The 21,748-nt window shown below is 40.7% G+C and overlaps 1 protein-coding gene across 8 annotated transcripts in view; it reads right to left on the reverse strand.

The window, feature by feature from the left end:
- The window catches only part of KANSL1 (KAT8 regulatory NSL complex subunit 1), a 168,145-nt gene extending 152,962 nt beyond the window's left edge, over positions 1 to 15,183 (reverse strand). For 2 of the 8 annotated variants that reach the window (XM_019944328.3, XM_019944329.3), the window contains exons 1-2: positions 14,423 to 14,599; positions 13,471 to 13,609 (exon numbers count right to left, since the gene is read on the reverse strand). The gene's annotated coding sequence lies outside the window, so the exon portion shown is untranslated. Of the gene's footprint in view, positions 1 to 13,470; positions 13,610 to 14,422; positions 14,619 to 14,675 lie in introns of those variants that run through there. The other 6 variants (XM_073798200.1, XM_019944324.3, XM_019944325.3 and 3 more) reach the window with 5 other exon arrangements.
- Between the last annotated feature and the right edge of the window lie 6,565 nt (positions 15,184 to 21,748).

Raw genomic sequence — 21,748 nt, forward strand, 5'->3', positions numbered from 1 at the left:
ATAAAATACCATAAATTATAGCAGATCAGGAGAACTAAGGCCTCTGTAGGCAAAACAACAATTAAAGCCTTGCAAGAGGAACTTCCCTGGTGGTCCAGTGGGTAAGACTCTGAACTCCCAATGCAGGGAGCCCAGGTTTGAACCCTGGTCGGGGAACTAGATCCCGCATGCATGCTGCAACTAAGAGTTTGCATGCTGCAACCAAAGAGTCCGTGCACCACAACTAAAAGATCCCACAACTAAGATGCAGCGCAGCCTAAATAAAATAAATAAATAAATATTTTAAAAAATATAATAAATAAGGCTTCCCTGGTGGCGCAGTGGTGAAAATCTGCCTGCCAATGCAGGGGACACGGGTTCAAGCCCTGGTCTGGGAAGATGCCACATGCCGCGGAGCAACTGGGCCCGTAAGCCACAACTACTGAGCCTGCGCGTCTGGAGCCTGTGCTCCGCAACAAGAGAGGCCGAGATAGTGAGAGGCCCACGCACCATGATGAAGAGGGGGCCCCAGCTTGCCACAACTAGAGAAAGCCCTCGCACAGAAACGAAGACCCAACACAGCCATAAATTAATTAATTAATTTTAAAAAATAGATATATATATATGATAAATAAATAAACCTTGCAAGAAAATGCAAAGCCACAGAGAGGTGGTTTAAATATATAAAAAGCCAGATGCTGAATAAAGACTGGATGGAGCACTTGATAAACAGGGTATAAACAGTGATAAGAGCAAGACAACTGACAGGCCTAACTGTAATTTGCTTCAATACTTACTGAAGAAGATATGAGGAAGAAATCTATTTCTACTTTAAAGCATATGAATCACTGACAGTGAATCAAATTCATCATTAAACAAACAAGATGCTTCCAAACTAATATATCAGATGATAGGTAGTCATGAAGTCTCAAAGTACTCGCATTTTAGAAGAATTTATTTATAAAATTATAAAATTGCAAGGAAGAACCTACTGACAGTCATCTGAGAGAAGTGACCTCCAATAAGACATAAGAGGACGGAATCCAGATCTCTTTCCTTTAACAACAACATTTACCCAGCCCCTTGCTCAACTCCTGGCATATTTTGGCACTCAATAAATATTTGCTGAACAAAAATGAACAAAAACATGCCATCAATATAACTCCCATCTATTCAAGAGAAAGGCTCTGGCTGTGAGCTTCAAATCGGTCAAACTGGCAAACCTCTACTAGAGGATGAGATCAGAAGACATATCAGCATAAATAACCTTCTGAGGAAAAGACAAACATGTTTTCTAAAAGAAGAAATCACACCACACCAGTCTACCCAAATTCTCTGAGGAGAAAGTATATAACTTATTTAGGCTTTTATAAAAGTCTTGATAAGAGTCTAAATAAAAGGCTATTTTTAAAAAGCCTGAGTGGCCACAGAGTTGAGACTATTTCCTGTGGATGGGGTGTGGTTTATGAGACTGACACACCGTGTACTGCACAAAGGGGGCAGGTTTACACAGGGCATGACGCATAGAAAACTATGGGTGGACGGACACTAAGGTACTTCCCCAGGAAGTATAAGCAGACGATTGATCTTAGGTAATGTTTTAGAAATGCTATATTTAACATTTTCATAAATTATATGAAAGGTATACAGAGAATTCCCCATCTTGCAGATGGAATGATGAGCTTCCTGACAGTGAAATATTGCACTAAGTTGGAAAAATAAGGGAACTGAGAGGTGGAAAAAAATTTTAAGTATATCAAATGAGAAACATTTGCAAAAACTAGGATGTATTTTCAGTTTAGAGAATACTTTGCAAGCATGAAAGGTATCTAAATATCTGCAGGGCTGTCCAGCAGAAGAGAAACTAGAGTTGCTCCAGGCAGTTCCCGTGTAGACAAAATTAGGCCCAAAGTGGAAACTGCAGAGGGACACATTTCAACTAACATAAGGTCAAGCTTTCTAAGCACCAGACCAGACCTGACTGAAAGGGTGATTCTTACTCTGAATTATCTCTAAGAGCCCGCTGAGATACAAGCGCCTAAAGTACTGCAAGCACGAAAACAGCAGGTATTAACAGCATGCAGCATGGAAAAACGAAAAGTAAAGCATTTACAGGAAAAAAAATCCAAGTTGTACCTAAAGGATGCATGCCTTCTAGTTAAAAAAGAAATTTTTGAATAATTACAGAATGTTACCTAAAGACAATGTGATTTTTGTATGCAAAACGGGGAGGGATTGCAAATTCTACTGCCAACAAGGAAAAGACCGTGAACAGAACATATTTTCCTATCCTTCTAACAAATCATAATTTTAGCTATATCTGAAACGCAGTTATGATTGGTTACCATAAATCCAGAAAGGCAAAGCAATGCTGACAAAGATCCAGAGAAGTATACGTAAATGGAACAACTAAGAGGCTGAAGGAGATGTCACTGGAGATTACATTTTAAAATCAATCATCTTCAACTGAGAAACATGAAAGCCAAGGGGCACTATGATCAAAATCAGAAAATGTATCAATATGGTAAATACTAATTTATTCACCAAATCTTGGTACAATACCTTAAGCTTTTAAACTTGAAAAGGTAGATCTTTTTTTCCACAAAAGACAAAAAGAAAGTTGTAGAACGTGTTATCACCAAGCAGTATTTAGGGTTAAGAATACTCAAGAAGTATACAAATTTATGTATATTAAGTCCATTCTGGGCTCCTACAGGATAGAAGTGACATCTGAGGTGAGGCCTTAAGTTTCTGAGGTTAACAGCTTATAAGATAATTGCCTCACATCAAAACATTCCTTGGTGCCAACTGAGACATGACAATTGGCTGACAGCCCCCTAACAGACTCAGTAAGGCTTGCTGGTATAGTTCTTTTTATTTTTATTATAATTTAAAAAATTTTTTTATTATTCTTTATTTTTGGCTGCATTGGGTCTTTGTTGCTGTGCGCAGGCTTTCTCTAGTTGCGGAGAGCAGTGGTTTCTCTTGTTGCAGAGCACGGGCTCTAGGCTCGCGGGCTCAATAGTTGTGGCTCGCAGGCTCCAGAGCACTGGTCAGTAGTTATGGCGCATGGGCTTAGTTGCTCCGCGGCATATGGGATCCTCCTGGACCAGGGCTTGAACCCATGTCCCCTGCATTGGCAGGCGGATTCTTAACCACTGCACCACCAGGAAAGCCCTATAGTTCTTTTTAGTCCTTTATCTATGTACAATTGACCCTTGAACAACACAGGTTTGAACTGGTCCACTTATACTCGGATTTTTTCCAATCAATACATACTATGCAATGCTCAATTGAATCCCTGGATGTGGAACTGCGGATACAAAGGGCCTACTGTAAAGTTATATGTGGATTTTCTACTGCACAGAGGTCAGCGCCCCTAATTCTTGCATTGTTCCATGTGTGCTATATATATACATATATATATATATATGTGTGTGTGTGTGTGTGTGTACCTTCTTTATCTTTTATATATTTAGAATCCTTATATATCTCTATATCCTGAATTTTTCATTTATCATATACTCAACATTCTAAGACATTAAAAGTTCTTTAAAAATAGTTTATGGGCTTCCCTGGTGGCGCAGTGGTTAAGAGTCCGCCTGCCGATGCAGGGGACAAGGGTTTGTGCCCTGGTCCGGGAAGATCCCACATGCCGCGGAGCGGCTGGGCCCGTGAGCCATGGCCGCTGAGCCTGCGCGTCCAGAGCCCGTGCTCCGCAACGGGAGAGGCCACAACAGTGAGAGGCCCACGTACAGCAAAAAAAAAAAAAAAGTTTTATGGCTGTATAATAATTCACCCTTAAATACTCCATAATTTACCCATTAATCTCACTGCTCATTCAAGTTTATTCCCAATTCTCACTTGTATAAATAATGCTACAATGAATATCTTTGTTCACAAATCTTTCTATATATCTCTATATTTTCCCCCTTAAGATAAATTCCTAGAAGTGGAATTACTTAGTTAAAAGACAGTTTAAGGTTTTTTGATATATGTTGCCAAAATACCTTCCAGAAAAATTGGGCCCAATGTACACTTCCACTAGCAGTTTTAGAGACTGCCCCCTCACTACCTTTGACCATACAGTTCAATTGCCAATTTGATAGGTTAAAAAAAAGTAGTATATCATTTTAATCTGAATTCCTTTGATTACTTATCAGAATAAAAATGTTTCTTATATGCTTCTTGGTCATTTGTGTTTCTTCTTTGTGAACTCTGATCATGACCTTTGTCAGTAAGGCATTTTTACTTTCTTTGGGCCTTGACAAACTGAAAACCAGCTGAGATGGAGTCACATATCAGTGACTTCGGCTCCCCCTGCTGGCCAAAAAATCACTACCATGGTCAAGACCTAGATTAAAGTACCACGTAGACTACACTTAAAAGCTTGCCATTTTCTGGGCTGCTGCTACGAACGCAATTTATACACGGTGATAAAAGATAAAACATTATGTGTCTAAACCCATATTTAACAGAGCTGTGAAGGGAAAGGAGAAAGGGGACACCTGATCACTAATGTTTAATGGTTAGTGTCACAAAAATGTTTAAATTATAATCAGTTCACTGCCAAATTACTACCTGGATGGAACATTACAAGCATAAAATTCATTTCTCTATACTTTATTTTTATTACTGTTATTTTTTTTTATGGCCGCACCACGTGGGTACTTTCAGTATCTTAGTTCCCTGACCAGGGATTGAACCCAGGGCCACAGCAATGAAAGTGCCCAAGTCCTAACCACTGGACCACCAGGGAAGTCCCTATACTTTATTCCAACAATGTAAAAACATTCTAGTTGCCAGATGACCCTGGTTGTCAGCACACTGGTTCTCTTTTTTAAAAGCAAAAATAAGAAAACAAAACACCTATGCACCCTTCATCATTCAATGAACGATTTAAAAACAAAACCCTCTTTGTAACCCTTATTCCAAAGCTACAAAGCTGCTCACACTAAACAGACTGGGTCCTACAGTTCCAAAGGGTAAGGCCAGGACTGGCAAATGGATGTAACTAACTCAGCTTTCCCACTGATACCCTCTTAAAGATGCACTTCACAGGTTGGGCAGTGCAGTGCTCAGACCATTCATTCATTCAACACACATTTACTACATGTCATCACTTTGCAAGCAGTGATGATGAAAGACAGGACACAGCCCCTACTCTCAAAGAACTTGGAGACTAGCTGCGCGGAGAAGCAAACCTGCAATCACTGTACAACAGAAGTGCTAGGGATGCACACACAAAGGCAAAGCCTGGGTACGTAGGAAGCTCTCCACGTTAGTTACTGCTGTTACTACACCTCACTGTTATTAAAGAACTAGGACAAGTATGTTTCTAGAACAGGGCAGGAGGTCACTTTAAACAGTGGCAACTGCTTGTGTGAAGGCCCAGGGGCAAAGGAGCAACAAGGTGTACAGAAGGAACTACAAACAGCAGCTTAACGCTGCTGAGCGCAGACAGCTCAGGAAGGAGCAGAGGAAGTGATCTGGGCCAAGGGCCTGTGTGCTTGGCAAGTGTTTGAACTTCACCTCGAAAGCCAGGTAAGCCACAGGGAGGAAACATATGGTCATATGAGGAGACCATTTAGCGCTGGGAAAAACACATTTGCAGATCATCAGTATATGGATGTGGGACTCATACAGAGTGAGACACAAATCTAAGATGTTACTCAGGAACTACATAGGCTGGGAGGAGAGAAGGCCAAGGCAAGGCAAACACTGACTGAAAGAGAAAAAATGTGTGCAAAGAAAACTGAGAAAGAACAGCCAGAGATGACAGCGATGCCGGAAAGAGCCAGCACTCAGATCATCTGTACTGTACTGTGTGCCAGGCGCTCATCTATATGCTTTTCATGTATTAATTCATTTCCTCCTCACGACAGTCCTGTAATGTTAAGTGCCATTATTTTTAATATTATTTTTCTCATTTTTCAGGTGAGGTAACTGAGGCACAGAGAGGCACACAGTAAGTGCAGAGCTGAAATCTGAATCTAGGAGACTCACTGCAGAGTCCATGTTCTGTATCACAACTCTACAGTGCCTTTCAGAAATGACGACAGGAAGCCAGGAGGGACCACTACCACCACAGCCGGGGAGAACGGTCCATGGCGTCAAAGACCACAAGGAGGCCCCAGAAGATAAGTGCAGAAAGGGATGACTCTGTAAGGGCAGGTACAGTGGAACACATAGGAAGAAGCTACACAAATACTTCATTGGCAAAGGGACCAGTGGTCGCAGTTCAAGGGTTTTGCGTTCGTAAAGTGAGAGACTTGAGTGTGTTTATAAGCTGAGGGACAAGAGCCAACAGGGAATGGGAGGGTGAAAATGGGTTGGGAAAAGGTACAAATGACAGCCAGAGGTCCCTACAAGGAGGAAGAAAACAGCTCAAGAGACCAGAGAGGTGGCCTAGTATAAGAAGAAACAAATACAGGGACAGTGTTGGGCCCAAGAAGAGTCCCTTCCCTGACAGGCTCTGTGCTCTATGACCGAAGAGGCAAAGTCACTGGGGGAAAGAGGTTTTCTCTGTAAGCAAGGCAGATGTTCCACTTCTGAAGAAGCCCCCACAGTCAGATGCTTTTAAAGGAACTTCCCTGGTGGCACAGTAGATAAGACTCTGCGCTCCCAATGCAGAGGGGGCCCAGGTTCGATCCCTGGTCAGGGAACTAGATCCCACGTGCATGCCACAACTAAGGAGCCCGTGTGCCACAAACAAGGAGCTGGCAAGCCGCAACTAAGGAACCCACAAGCCGCAACTAAGGAACCCACAAGCTGCAACTAAGGAGCCCGCCTGCCGCACCTAAGGAGCCCGCCTGCAGCAGCTAAGACCCGGTGCAACCAAATAAATAAATAATTTTTTTAAGATGCTTTTAGAATTGTAACATTAATTTATATTCTTTATTTGATTCTTTTACTCCTGTTTTCACTCTTATCTAGCTGTCTCATTAAATTATGATCTACGTTGCAAACATTTCACAAGATGACTTCTAAGCAAGAAAAAAAATCTAGCAAAAACTAAAATCACTAGACTGTTCAGAATAGAAAGATAATTTTTTTAAAAGATAATATTTTTCCATTTCTTCAAGTCAAGTACGTGAATATACTCTCTGAGCTTCCAGAACTTACTATGGCTACTCCCACTGTCCTCTGGAGCAAACCAGACAACAATGCCCAGAGCTGCTCTCCCGCTCACGGCTTGACTTCTCTCCCCAGCTCTGCCTCAGCCTGGTCAGCACTCTCTCTGGCCTAGTCAAATGGCCTCTCGGCCCACAGTCCAAACAGTTATCCAATATCATGAACTCCTTCACTTCAGGATAGGGAGACAGGAGAAGGAATTTGGGAACTAGCCTCTGATGACAACAAAGCAATTTCATAACACATATTTATCTAAAGCAGTCCCAGACCACTGTAAAAATTGGATGAAAGCAATGGACCCTTCCTCTCCATAACATGCACACAGGCAAAACCACATCATTTTGCATCAGACTGTCAAAAAGCTGTCATCTTCATGTTATCTTATCCATAGAAAAGTCCCTCCAGCCATCGTTAAAGATCTATTTACTCTTCCTTGGCAAATAATTTATATAAGCTTAGTTTGCTGATATCCTAACCTACCACAGAAAGAAGGCATTAAAATAGAGGGGAGAGTTTCTGGAGGCTGGAACAAGGCCAGTAACAGCCAGATACTAAGGTAGGAGATCAGGAAAGTAGATAATCACAGACTAAAGAAAATGAAGACTAGCCCGAGGGTACGTAATACGTGCACACTACTCCATGAATACGGTTTATTTTACGGCCTCCAAAGGCACATGACATTTCAGCACAGTACAATAAGTGGTGGGCATAGTGTAGATCTTCCGTAATTTTGAATTATTACTAAAAAATGAAATTTTGTTCAGAGCACTTTTTTTTTTTTTTAATTTGGCTGCGTGGCTTGTGGGATCTTAGTTCCCCAACCAGGGATCGAACCCAGGCCCTCTGCAGTGACAGCGAGGAATCCTAACCACTGGACCACCAGGGAATTCCCCAGAGTGCTTTCTTAAAGAGGCAGAAAAGCATGTAATACCTTTCAGAAAAATTTTCACCTAAGTAAACTTTTGAAGTTGTAACACTAGTTTCAGGAGAGGAAACCATCAAACAAAGGTACATACAGGCCAGTTGAGAAAGGTAAGATTTTAAAACAAAACAGAAAGGTCAGCAGCAGCCAGATTATCAGGAGTCTATAAGCTACATCAAAAAGGTTGAACTTTACCCTAAAGGCAAATAGGAGGGGAATGGAGGCAGAGGGTGGGCCAAATCAGTCAGGCCAGAGACGGAACTTCCTCGAGGTCCTGCTATTTCTTGAATGACCCATACTGTCAACCCCCCAAAGAAGCTAAATGCTGGAGTATAACCATGCCGGCTTCTTCAAGTATGGCATCTAATTGAACATAAAACACCTCTTTATTTACACAGAGAAGGTGTTAATTCCACATTACTGAGTATCCTTAGCTCCCAAACCCCTCGAGAGAGAGATACCTGGGCTTAATTCTTACACAGTAAGGAAATCCCAATGTTTCATCAATTTCCACAAAGGATGAGACATGGAGAACAGACTGTAATCTTGACCTTAATTTTTCAAATCAGAATTTTACTGATAGCTAAAAGAAAAAGAATATTACCACCTTCTAAAGTTTCAATTTTATATAAATCTAAAGCTTCAATAACAAAATCTATATATTAAAGACAAATGAGATAAACAAGGTCCTACTGTATAGCACAGGGAACTATAGTCAATATCTTGTAAGAAACAATAATGCAAAAGCATCTGAAAAAGTGATTCAGGGGCTTCCCTGGTGGCGCAGTGGTTGGTAGTCCGCCTGCCGATGCAAGGGACGCAGGTTCGTGCCCTGGTCTGGGAGGATCCCGCGTGCCGCGGAGCGGCTGGGCCCATGAGCCGTGGCCACTGGGCCTGCGCGTCCAGAGCCTGTGCTCCACAATGGGAGAGGCCACAACAGTGAGAGGCCCGCTTACCGCAAAAAAAAAAAAAAAAAGGAAAAGTGATTCAGTTATATATCACTTTGCTGTACACCAGAAACTAACACAACATTGTAAATCAACTATACTTCAATAAAAATTAATTAATTAAAAAAATTAAAGAGACACCTAAAGAAATAATCTACTTCTTTAAATCATGTGACCAATTTGCACCAAAATTTTCATTTCCTATGTGTAGGTGTTGACGGTCTGCTACCCATGATGAGTAACATCAGTCTACAGGGCTGATGAGGCTAATGGATGTTGTCATGGGTTGAATTTTGTCCCCCACGAAGAAATTTTGTACTCCTAACCCCTAGTGCCTCAGAATGTGACCTTAGTTGGAGAAAGAGTCTTTACAGAGGTAATCAAGTTAAAATGAGCTCATTAGGATGGGACCTAATCCTGTATGACTGCTGTCCTTTTAAAAAGGAGAATTTTTGAACAAAAAAGACACATACACAGAGAGAACTCTGTGTACAGACTGGAGTTATGCTGCCACAAGCCAAGGACCTACCAGATGCTAGAGGAGAGACCTGGAAGAGTTCCTGCCCCAGCACCTTCAGATGGAGCATGCCCCTGCCCTCAGACTTCTAGCCTCCAGAACTGAGAGACAATACATTTCTGTTGTTTAAGCCACTTAGTTTGTGGAACTTTGTTATGGCAGCCCTAGCAAACAGATGTCATGAAGAAAATTAGCAGCTTGTGTTTATCGAGCACATACCAAGTGTTATTCTAAGCATTTTGCATCAACAAACTCATTTAGTCCTTACAAAATCTACCCTAGGATCTAGGTACTACAATTATACACTTTTCACAGATGAGGACACCAAGTCTCTAAAAGGATGAGACACTTGCCCAACATCAGGCAGAGCCCCCCACTATGACCACTAGCTATAATAATTACTAAACATATAATTATGTTTAGTAATTATTTTAATAACAGTAGTAATTCACTAAGCCAAATTGCAGATATAATATACACAAAGATCCTCTGAAGTAAATGTTAATTTCATTTCCAGTACAAAGGAGGACCCTGAACCTCCGGGAGATTTTAAAATTTCTTAAAATTGTCCCACATCACATAACCAAGAATGTGATAGTGTATCTAATTGCCAACTGGAAGGAATAAACAATGAAAATCTTTTTTTTACTAACACTTTAAGAGCAAGTGAAAGTTTTTAATGCCTGACCTTGCAATTCAATACTAGAAATATAAACCTATAAATTTGAAATTCTTCAAGATCCCAGGAGAAAATGTGCCCTAGATTACAGTACCCTTTGTATATGCATCCCTTCAACCACTGTCCAAGAGCTATCTGCCCTCTCATTTGTGGCCCCTTGACATTTCTCTGACTTCCAGACACAGAAGAAGAAAAGATGTAAGGACTGAAAGTTTTCAAAAAATTTTTTGTATTTTTTGATTTTGAATCAAACATCGGAAAGTGTGAAAAAAATACAATACAGCGATAAGTCTCCTTCCCACTCTGTCCTCTACCTGCCCAGTTTCTAGACTTAACAGGTAATCGATGTCACCATTTTCTTGTTTATTCTTCTGAAGTGTTTTTTTATGCATATACAACAAGCCAAATTTTCTTTTCTCTCTTCTTTTTTTTCGAAAAACACAAAGGGTAACATATCATACACACTTTGCATCTTGCTTTTATCGCCTAACCGTTTATCTTGGAGATCTTTCCATATCCTATTGGATCATATTTTAATTATGTCCTTTTGTTTGTCAAGAATACTTTTTACTTGTTTTCATCATAGTTCAGTCTAGCACACAAGGCACTAGCACACAGGCAACCAGCAGTCCCTGAGAGCTACCTGAGACAACTGATGGTGGTACCATATCACACACCAAAGACCTTGTATCTCTTCTCTCCATCTCACCTTCACTTTGATCTTTTCTCCAACTCGCCCAATTCTCCTCCTCCTCCTCCCTGTTCTTCTCCCATCTCCCACATACCCTAACCCCGACAACTGTACATAAAAACACCAAACATCACTGATAATGCTTAGTCATGGCTAGCAATAAAAAAGCTGTAGACCCCTGATATAGAGAAAGGGGTAAATAACTCCATGGGAACTAATTAACAAGAGTGCCTTAGGGACTTCCCTGCTGGTCCAGTGGATAAGACTCCTCACTCCCAACGCAGGGGGCCCAGGTTCGATTCCTGGTCGGGGAACTAGATCCTGCATGCATGCCGCAACTAAGAGTCCGAGGGCCACAACTAGGACCCGGCGCAACCGAAATAAATAATTTTTTCTTTTTTTCTTTTTTTTAAAAAGAGTGCCTTAAATTGAGGAGCTTTTGTTTGGAGTTATTTTTCCTTTGTTATTTATGTTTCTTTTTGTACTTTGATTCTTGAAAAGGGTGAGTATTGGCACTATTTTCTATAAGCCTGGGAAAAGAAATAAGCACATACTGAGGTCTAACGTTTAAGTAATGCCTTATAGAACTAGAGTTCATTCTGAAATAAGATAATCAGAAACAAAGCGTAAGAACTATAGAAAATAAATATTTTGGCTCCAAAGTATACATTTTAATTAGCCTAACTTTTTTTATTTAAAAATAAGCAGTTGCAATCTGAAAACACATCTCAGAAACATTTTAAAGGTATTCACAAATGAAAAAGAGAAAAAGGTTCCCTCTCTCTTATTTTCCATCCTGCAAATTCAATGCTATCCTTTTCCCATCCCCCCCCAAAAAGTGCCTTTTTCCCCTGCCCAGATCAAACACTACAGTTTTTAAGGTTTTTTTTTAAAGTCATAAAAGGAGGAGGAAAATGTTAGCAAATAAAAAATTTGTTTAGACTCAGAAGAGGTCTTCCATTGATGAAAGGGTGAAATTAAGGCAGTCACATAACTACATTCTTAAGTAGTTAACAGGTGGTAACACACAGTATGGAGTACTGACTTCACTCTGTATTCCTGTCATTCCAGAGGGCTTTGGTGCAACTCCAAGGGTTAGTGCAGAACTTGCCCAGGTTCAGAGATTTAGAGGTAAAATGTCATATATAGATATACAGATATCTATATCTATATAGATATATAGATCTTAAAAAGCAGCCCTCTATGTATCTAATCCATTAGTTAAAACTGTAAAATAAAAATCTAATATATTGATCCCCAGTTCCTTGGGTTTCTACAGAACTAGAACCTGTGGATATCCCCTTGCCTGCTTCCTAAAGACAACAAATGCCACCAGGTCGTGGCTCTAAACACTCAATACCAAAGAGAAATATTCTTGTACAAGGTCCTCCAGTTCCTATAGGTTCAGGACTTCTGGCTGGGTTTCCCTCCAACTCTACAGGGAGACTGGCTAGAAAAACTGTGTTTCTCTGGCTTCCTTTATACTAATATAAGCACTCCTCATCCAACAATAGCAGCTGGAACATAAATGAAGATGAGAACTCAGTCTACATTTACCTAAAGATTTCCCACAATCCAAATATTTAGTTTACACAGACTGCATTAATATCTGATTTATTCACTGCATTAATTTGGAATTCCACAGGACAGATTACCAGACAACAATCTTAACTACACTAGTATTTAGCTCTGAAGGAAGCAACCTGTGCCACCCCATGAAGCTGGTGGGGGGCTTCCATCACTCCTTATCCCTCCCCATCCTTCCTCCCATTTTCCTCCCTACGTGTATCTGAAGCTTTGTCCTCTGCTTAGTCCTAATGGAGACATATATGTACAAGAACTTGAAGTAGCCAAGAGACTGGAGAACCACCACATCACTGAGAGCTTTTTCATGTAAAGATCATCTGCCCACACTGCCCCCAAAGAGGTGCATCTTGTGAGATGAAACATGGCACAGAGTGCTACCTGTTGAGAAAAATGGTGTAAATTCGCATGCAAACGACCAGGGAATAGCAGGAGAACTCTCCAACAGAGATATACACATAAACTAACAGGTCTTAGAATGTTCTAACATACTAAATGAAGTTTCAGAGTAAATAAATGGCTAGTGACACATCTTTTGTAACACATGAATCAGCTACAGATTTGCAAGAGTGGGACACACCCCAGCACCTATGACACTAAAGTACCTGTTTGAAAGTGGACCTGGCTGTCTGAATTGCCAATCCATCCTACTGAGATTGGAACAGAATTTTACAACTATGTGGGTTGTCATAATTTAAAGTTAAAAAATAAACACATCATTTTCATGGAAATTAATTTGAGATTAATTTCATTAATTCATTCATTAAATGAATTAATTCATTCATTAAATTCATTAATTCATTAATATTTTAACACCAATAATTAAGAACAGTAGCAACACAAAGTAAGGAGTAACTAATCAGTCCTAGGAAGCAAACACAACAGTTTTTTTGAGGCGAAGGAATGTCGGGTAAGAGGGTTGAAGAACTGCAAATTCAAGAACTAGAAAATCCTCAATGGTAAAGAAAAAGAAATAATATGAGGCCTTTAATTAAAAAAAAACAAAACACATCTTACCTTAAGAAGCATCCAAATAGCATTCATAGTGTCAGGAATAGTTCAGACAATACTCAGAAATGAGCAGGAAGGTAGTCTTAGTAATCCCCCAGTCACCAAGTACGAGCAGGTAAGAAAATCTTTTGTTTCAAGAAGGTATCTGAAAGAGAGGACTTTCATTTAGACTAAAAATAATCAAGAATAAGCAAATTAAAATGAATAAACAAATAGTTTAAGCTATCTGGACAGAGATTTGAAGTACTGTTTGCCTCACCATCTTAAAAAGATGTAGAAAATACCATCCCCTTTGGAAAAGGACAAATGTGTGTGGTATAGGTATCTCCATATGTACGTAGAAATATATTTTTCCATAAAATTGGATTAAATGTATAACACATATTTTAGGTAATATAAAATTGCTTATCAAATAATTAGAAAGGCAAAACCATTTTTCCCAGATAGAAAAATGATTATCCAGGGTACTTCATAAACACTATTAAAAAATGATTTGTTAACTGATCACCTAAAAAAGCCCCTTGCCACGTTTAGTTTAATTTAATAAATTAAAACCTCTCTGATCATTCTGATTGTCCTAAATTTTCTTGAGTTTAAGTTGCAGAGCCCATTCTACATGAAAAGTAAAATCCATTCTTGACTAAAGTGCTACAAACAAATAAAAGACTCTTCTTTCCTAGAGATCTTTAAAAGCAAACCAAACAACTTAATTTTGAGGATGGGAGGGAGGCAAGTTTGTCTGGAGGTAGGAGGATGGATTAAATGACCTCTTGTAGGATCCTTGCCCACGTCCTAGGCCTGAATGAAAATTCCAGCTTAACCAGTTACTGCTTCGCTTAAAATGGAGGCTTGCCCGAGTAGGGACAAAAATAACAGCACCCACCTCTGTAAAATAAATTTCAAAAAATTCGAAGAATATACAGTACCCTCATTTTTAAGAAAAATTAAAAATAAAAACCTCTGGAGTGGATGTGTTCTTCCTATGCGTTTGCCACTTCGGCTTCGAAGACTTGGCATCACTCTCCTTACCGCTCGTCGGATTTTTTTTTGGGGGGGGGGAAGGTAGGGGGGAGTTTGACTCTTGACCCAAGTCTCGGGAGGGCTTAAGAGCCCCTCCATGATCCCCACCGCAAAAGCCAAGGGGCGATGAGAAAGGGGAGAGCCCGAGTTCCCACCCCTCCCCCCACCCTGGACCCCAGTCCCAAACCTACCCCCTTTCCCACAGTGGGGCGACTCCTTCTGCCCCAAACCCATTGTTAGGGAGGGGGCGAAAGGGAGAGTGGGCTCATGGCAGGGGTGCCTGCGGCCGTTGCCCCGGCTCGCTTCAGGAGGGGGCGGCCCGAGGGATGCAGCTTCCCTTCCTCTCCGCTCGGTCCGTCCCACCTCGGCTCGGCCTGGCGCCCCGGGCTCTGCTCGGCGCCCCCGGCCCCGGGCCCGGCCCAGCCCGCCCCCAGAGCAACAGGGCCCCAGCCCCTCTGCCCGCAACCTGGGGCCCAGGCCTGCGGGTGGGCGCGGGGCGGGGGTCCCTGTGCCCCACACACGCGTCCCCGCTCCCCCAGTCCAGCCGCTTCCAGGGCCCTCGGCAGCGCCCGCTCCCCGGGCCCGTCGGCCCCCCGCCTCCTGGCCGGGCCGCCCCCCCGGGTTCCCGCGGTCGGGGCCTCCTACCCTTCTCCACCATCACCCCTACCGACTCGTGCCCCCACCCCTCGGGCACCAGTGCCAACGGCGGCTCCCCCGGCCCCGGACCTACCTGCACGGCTCAACCAAGCCTAGAAGTGGGGGCGGGGAATCTTCCGCCCTCCTATGTCTCTCATTGGCCCTTCCGGGGAACATCGGGAGCGCCATTGGCTGGTGGAGGATGTCCGTCAGAGCGGTGGGGCGGGACAGAAGCGGAGAGGGATGCTGGTGCCTCGGCGTCTCTGTCTCTGGGTATCTCTCTGTTTCTGTCTCGGCTCTTGGAAATGAGAGACATTTGGATGAGAGGACTGGAAAGGGGCCTCAGGTGGAAGGAACAGAAATAGGAATCCTGGCAGAGCTTCCCACCAGTCTGCCACTCCGAACCCCCTACCTAAGTCCCCTTGAGATCCTCTTACCCATCACCCCCAACCCCGGCCCCTCACCCTTGTAGGTTCTTCATCCAGGAAGCGATGTGATGAAAACTCGAGGCCGGAAGGCCACAGAGGGAGATTTTATATAGGTATATAAAATATCCACATACAAATACTTATATATAAAGTCAACCAGATATAAGGTCACTAGGGCCTGGAGAGGGAAGGGCACACATCTCACAGGCAAGGAAGGACTTGAGATATAGCCAAAATAAGAAAGAATCAAAAATCACTCTAAGAGCTGAAAACAGGAGGGGAGCTGAGGCGACCAGGTGGGAGGAAGACTTACATTTCACTGTATATCCTTTTGTATCTTTTTTCAGTACCATTCGCAAAGATTCCCATTTTTTGAATTTAATTAGCTTAAATTTTAAAATAATTCTAAGATTGCAAAACCAGGGGGACAGATAAGATGGTCCTCCAGGCAAAGTGGGACAACATGCAGATTTAGAGAGGAATTTTAGTTTTTAATATGTTCAGTTCCAGATACCGGTAGTAAACCAAGTAGAGGTGTCCCAGAGGCAAGTGGAGTTAGGAACCTTGGGAGAGGGCGGACTACGGGAGATTTGGAATTCTCCACCTAAATATGGTGATTAGTGACATGCTAAAGGATAAACTCCCCCATAGAAATGGAAAAAGACACCCACAGTAAGTTCAGGAGCGTGAAAAGAAAGAAAGAGGGTCAGTGAGACAAGAAGAACAGAATAGTGAAAAGGTATGAAAGTTAAGGGAGGAAGGGTCTCTGGAAAAATAAAATAATAAAACTATGAGAACCTCACAGGTGTTACGACTCACTTCAGGGACCCTCTAAGGCTCATTCAATAAGAATGAAAACTTTCTGTACACCTGAAACTAACACAACATTGTAAATCAACTATACTTCAATTTTTAAAAAGCTTTTTAATTAAAAAACAAAAAGAATGAAAGCCAAGAGAATACTCAAAAAGCAGAGTTCTTAACTTTTTCATACATGCACCCTTCTCAGAAGGTTTTTAAATGCATGACAAATATACACAGAAATTCAAAGGAAACCAATTACATTAAAATACAATTTTCAAGATATTTTTTAAAGTGTAACATAGCAATATATTGCTTTGTATTAAATCTATTAAATAATAAGATCTAGTGGCGGGCCTAATGACCACCATAATTTTGAGGTGGTAAATGAGTAAAAATAATATTTCAAGATATCCACAACTGTCATATAATAGGAAAATGCCTGTGATTTCTATTGGTGACAAGATCACAGGTACTGCTAATACTACTTGGTTTGTTATCTCCATTCATAATTGAAGGAAATACTAATATCCTGTTTTTAATTTTCTGTTAGACTTTTGCAAAAATACAGGCATATTACCTTTTCTTGATCCAAGTTTGTGGATTTCCTAATCTATGGACCCCAGGTTAAGAAATCTTATCGGAAAGAAATCATTCTTCCCCTACCCACATAGGGATGTGACCCTGCTTCCCCCACCCCCATCTCTGTCTCTCTCTTACCCTTCCCTACTTGCTCCAAGCACCCTCTGGTTCCCAGTCCTGCCTGCAGATGTCTGACGGCTCTGTGACACTAAGAACAGGGGTGATGAATGAGGGTTGGAGGAAAGATATATATACACCTTATCTGTCTTCAAAGAAAAAAGAGAAAGCTCTGAGGTGTATTGCAGATCTGAAAAGATGGGGAAGAGGAGCCCAGGATGGGGTATCATTCACTACCAAGAGAGAAAACAAATTATAAAAAGAAAACATCTTTATCAGTTAAGAAAGAATCTTTTCTCTGAGTTTATTAATATTGCTCAAATCAGCCCTAGAGAACGTCTGCAATTCAATATCTTATTTCATAAATCTGTAAAATTGGGCAAAAAATAGTAAATACCTCCTAGGAGTTTTGGGAGGATTAAATTAGTTAGTACATATAATGGATTTAAAATAGTGCCTGACACAGGCTAAACACTCAGTTTTTAACTATCTTTATTATTACATTTGGCATGCTGCTTTCCAGCACATTCCATGAAAATTTCTGGTAAGATTGTTCATACTAATGACATATATAGTAGCAAACTGAGTGCTGTGAGGGTTAGCTCAGAACTCTTGCTTTTCATTTAAATGCTTCAAAATTAGAATACTCCATTTTTTCCAGGTACATTTTCATTCCTCTAGGCGGGGAATAACATCAGTGTCTCTTTAAAGGGATTGTAAACTTGGAAAAAAATGTCTGGCTACTCATATTACAAAGGGCTAATTTCCATAATGCTGTATATAAAGACCTCCTACAAATCAATAAATAAAGCCCAGCAATCCTTGTACACTGCTGGTGGGAGTGTAAACTGGTACAGCCACTTTGGAAACGACTTTGATATAATCCAGTAAAAGTTAAGATATACATACTCTATCAGAGCAGTCCCACTACTACATATATATTATTAGGGAATGCAGAATGTCAAGTGTCAGGATGACTGTACAAGAATATTCATAGCAGTGTTGTTCCTCAGTGACCCAGAAAGGAAACATCCCAAATGTCTACCAAGCATAAATGGTTAAATTGTGATGTATTTGTACAGTGAAAATTAATAAATGATGGTTATATTCAACAACATGAATAACTTTTTGCAAAGGTAATATTGAACACAAAAGAAAGCAAGATACAAAAACATATATCTAGTATTATTCCATTTATATAGAGTTTAAAAGCAGGCAAAAGTAAACTATATTCTTTAGGGATGCATAGTTAGGAGGTAAAATAAGGAAAAAGAAGGAAATGAACACAATAAAAGTCAGGAGAGCCCATCGGGAGCAGAAGGAGTTTTGTTTGATTGGGAGTAGGGGTTGTTCTTAGGGGCTGGCAGTGTTCTACTTTTGATCAAGTGACAGGTACGCAAGTATTTGCTCTATAACTGTTTATTAAAATGTACCCCAAAACGTATATATTTTTTCTGTATGTATGTTATATTTCACAAAGAAAATATATTTTTAAAAAATCTCTGTAGAAAATAATGGACAAAAGATACGACAGAAATTTCACATAAAAGGAAAATAAGAATGGTTCTTAAACAAATGAAAAGATGCTAAACTTTACTAAAAGACGTGCATTTAAAACTCCACTGAGGGAATTCCCTGGCGGTCCAGTGGTTAAGAGTCCGTGATTTCACTGCCAAGGGTGAGGGTTCAATCCCTGATCAGGAAAATAAGGTCACGTGAGGCGTGACCAAGAAAACCCAAAAACAAAAAAACCCCACTGAGATACTAACAGGTCATGAAGATAACGCTTGCTAACACATTGTGTTGGCAATGGAGAGGGGAATAGCCATTTTTTGCATCACTGGTGAAAATATAAGTTGTTCCAACATCTATGGAGGGCAATTAGGTAATAGCCATGAAAATTATAAATGCAAATAACTTTTAATTCAGCAATTCCATCCCTAGGGATTTATTCATTCATTCCCCAAATATTTATTTAGCACCAACTATGTGGCAGGCACTGTTTTATGCTCTAGAATTTATCTTATATAGTCTACGAAAAGTCTGGGAACATGGGGCTGTTTATTATTATCATAGAGTTACTCACAAGAAACAAGGCTTGAATCTCAACCAGAGAATACAATTAAGATTTTATCAGAGCACATTAAATAAAATGAAAAAAGTATAATAAATGTTTCCCTACTTACAAATCTTTAGATAATCTGTGTATACACGGCTATTGGTTTGTTTTTGAAACACTGTATAGAGAATAAAATTTAAATGCACTTCATTACAGGAGTGGTTAAATAAATTATGATTTGCATCCTGCTCTGTCACCAGGGCTGTCTTCATGGGCATGTGAGCTGTGCAGTCACACAGGGTCCCACACTCAGAAGGGCCTCATGATTTGCTGTTGCCTCTTGAAGCAGAGGAGCTATGAACAAATTGGGTGTCACCATTCCTTGTCACCTCATTCGTAAATAGCATCTGTGATGTTCCATGAGCACAGAATTCTGGTGGACTCGTGATACGTGGGAAATTCAGCCAATTTGTACAAGGTAAGTGTGTTACATGTATGACTGAATAAGCATTGAGAGGCCATGCTTTCCTTTTGAACTAGAACTTGCTCTGAAGCCAGAAAGAAGACAGTTTTCTAAGAAACATGGAAGACCAAGGAGCCATATCATATCATTTCTTACTTGCGTTACCTCTCCGTGTTAGCCAGTCACTTATGCTGAAAATGATGACATAGAAGGAAAAGGCGACAAGGCAACCCAGAGTTCCTTTTCCTTTCAGTCCTTCCTTGCTTATCAGGAAGCTGAAAGTAAAGTGTTGGTAGAATGTGCACATATCAAGAAGTGAAATCAAAACATTTGAGTTCATTTATCCAGAGTTATCATTGTTCTGGTAAGAATAAAACAGACTTGTGTGAGTACAAGTTACAAAATACAAATTGTCCAATTTCGATGATTCAACTTAGGAGTTAAATGCTCTTTAAAACTGACATTGCACAATATGAAGAAGGATGGTAAATTTCATAATAACGATTTAAATTTAAAAATTTTCTTTACTTAGATGACATTGAATAGCAAATAAAAAGCACCATGGTGAGACAAGTTAGAGACCATGAAAGAATGGAAAAAGCTTTATATTTTAGTGCCTTTAATGGTAATTTCCCCCTGCTTTTTGAATAAGGAACCCACATTTTCACTTTGCACTGAGCCCCTCAAATTAGATAGCTTGTCCTGTTTGTCACTTATGAATTTTGTGACATTGGGCAAGTTATTTAAACACTCACCCCTGCAAAGTGGGAAGAACAATCGTACCTATCTAATAGTATTGTTGAGAGGATTAAATATGCTAATAAGTAAAACTCTTAAAGTTTAGCTATTTTATATTTAATATTATTATCATTATAGCTGTGTTGCTATTATCAAATAGACAATAGAAGAGTATCCAGTCTTAAAAAAGAAAGAGGAAGTCTTTCCTTTACTACATGTACTGCTAGAGAGTGATCTCCAAAATATATTAAGTGAAAAAACAAAAAAAGGTGTCAAACAATGTTTTTGACATGCTTCCATTTGTGTAAGGAAGGAGAGAAAAAAAAAGTCTTACATATGTACTTGCATACACTTAAAACATGTTTCTCGGAGAGGTCACAATTCAATAATACTGGTTGCTTTCAGGGAGGGGAACCAAGCAGCTGGAAGATGAAGTGAGAGGGGAATATTTCTCTCTTCAAACTTTTGAACCATGTCAAAGTGTCACTTATCAAAAAATAAATTAAACATTTTAAACATCTTCTATATTTTATTTTACACAATGCACTGCCAGGCACAGAAGCCTAAATAAATAACTGTTGGCTAAAATATTTCTTTAAAATTTAAAATGGGGGCTTCTGGGCTTCCCTGGTGGCGCAGTGGTTGAGAGTCCACCTGCCAATGCAGGGGACACGGGTTCGTGCCCCGGTCTGGGAAGACCCCACATGCCGCGGAGCGGCTAGGCCCGTGAGCCATGACCGCTGAGCCTGCGCATCCGGAGCCTGTGCCCCGCAACGGGAGAGGCCACAATAGTGAGAGGCCTGCGTACCGCAAAAAAATAAATAAATAAATAAATAAAAAATAAAATAAAATGGGGGCTTCCCTGGTGGCGCAGTGGTTAAGAATTCTCCTGCCAATGCAGGGGACACGGGTTCAAGCCCTGGTCCAGGAAGGTCCCACATGCCGCGGAGCAACAAAGCCCGTGAGCCACAACTACTGAGCCTGCGCTCTAGAGCCCGTGAGCCACAACTACTGAGCCCGCGTGCCACAAGTACTGAAGCTCGAGTGCCTAGAGCCCGTGCTCCGCAACAAGAGAAGCCACCGCAATGAGAAGCCCACGCACCGCAATGAAGAGTAGCCCCCACTCACCGCAACTGAAGAAAGCCCGCGCGCAGCAACGAAGGCCCAACACAGCCAAAAATAAATATAAATAAAATAAATAAATTGAAAAATATACATTTAAAAAAATTTTTAAAGGGGTAAGATCAATTATAAGCTATTTTTTTCTCAGTCAGACACAAAGGCGTCTGATGTGACATTCCAAAGTAAGGACCGTAAATACAGTATCTAGAGTAAACTTGTACTTTTCATCCTTGTTTGTCCATACATAGAACCCTGTGTGACACTTTACAGAGAAACTAGAGAAAATCTTGGTGATTACACAGACCAGGCGAGGTTAAG

The sequence above is a fragment of the Tursiops truncatus genome, chromosome 20 (genome assembly GCF_011762595.2).
Source record: "Tursiops truncatus isolate mTurTru1 chromosome 20, mTurTru1.mat.Y, whole genome shotgun sequence".
Classification (NCBI taxonomy): domain Eukaryota; kingdom Metazoa; phylum Chordata; class Mammalia; order Artiodactyla; family Delphinidae; genus Tursiops; species Tursiops truncatus.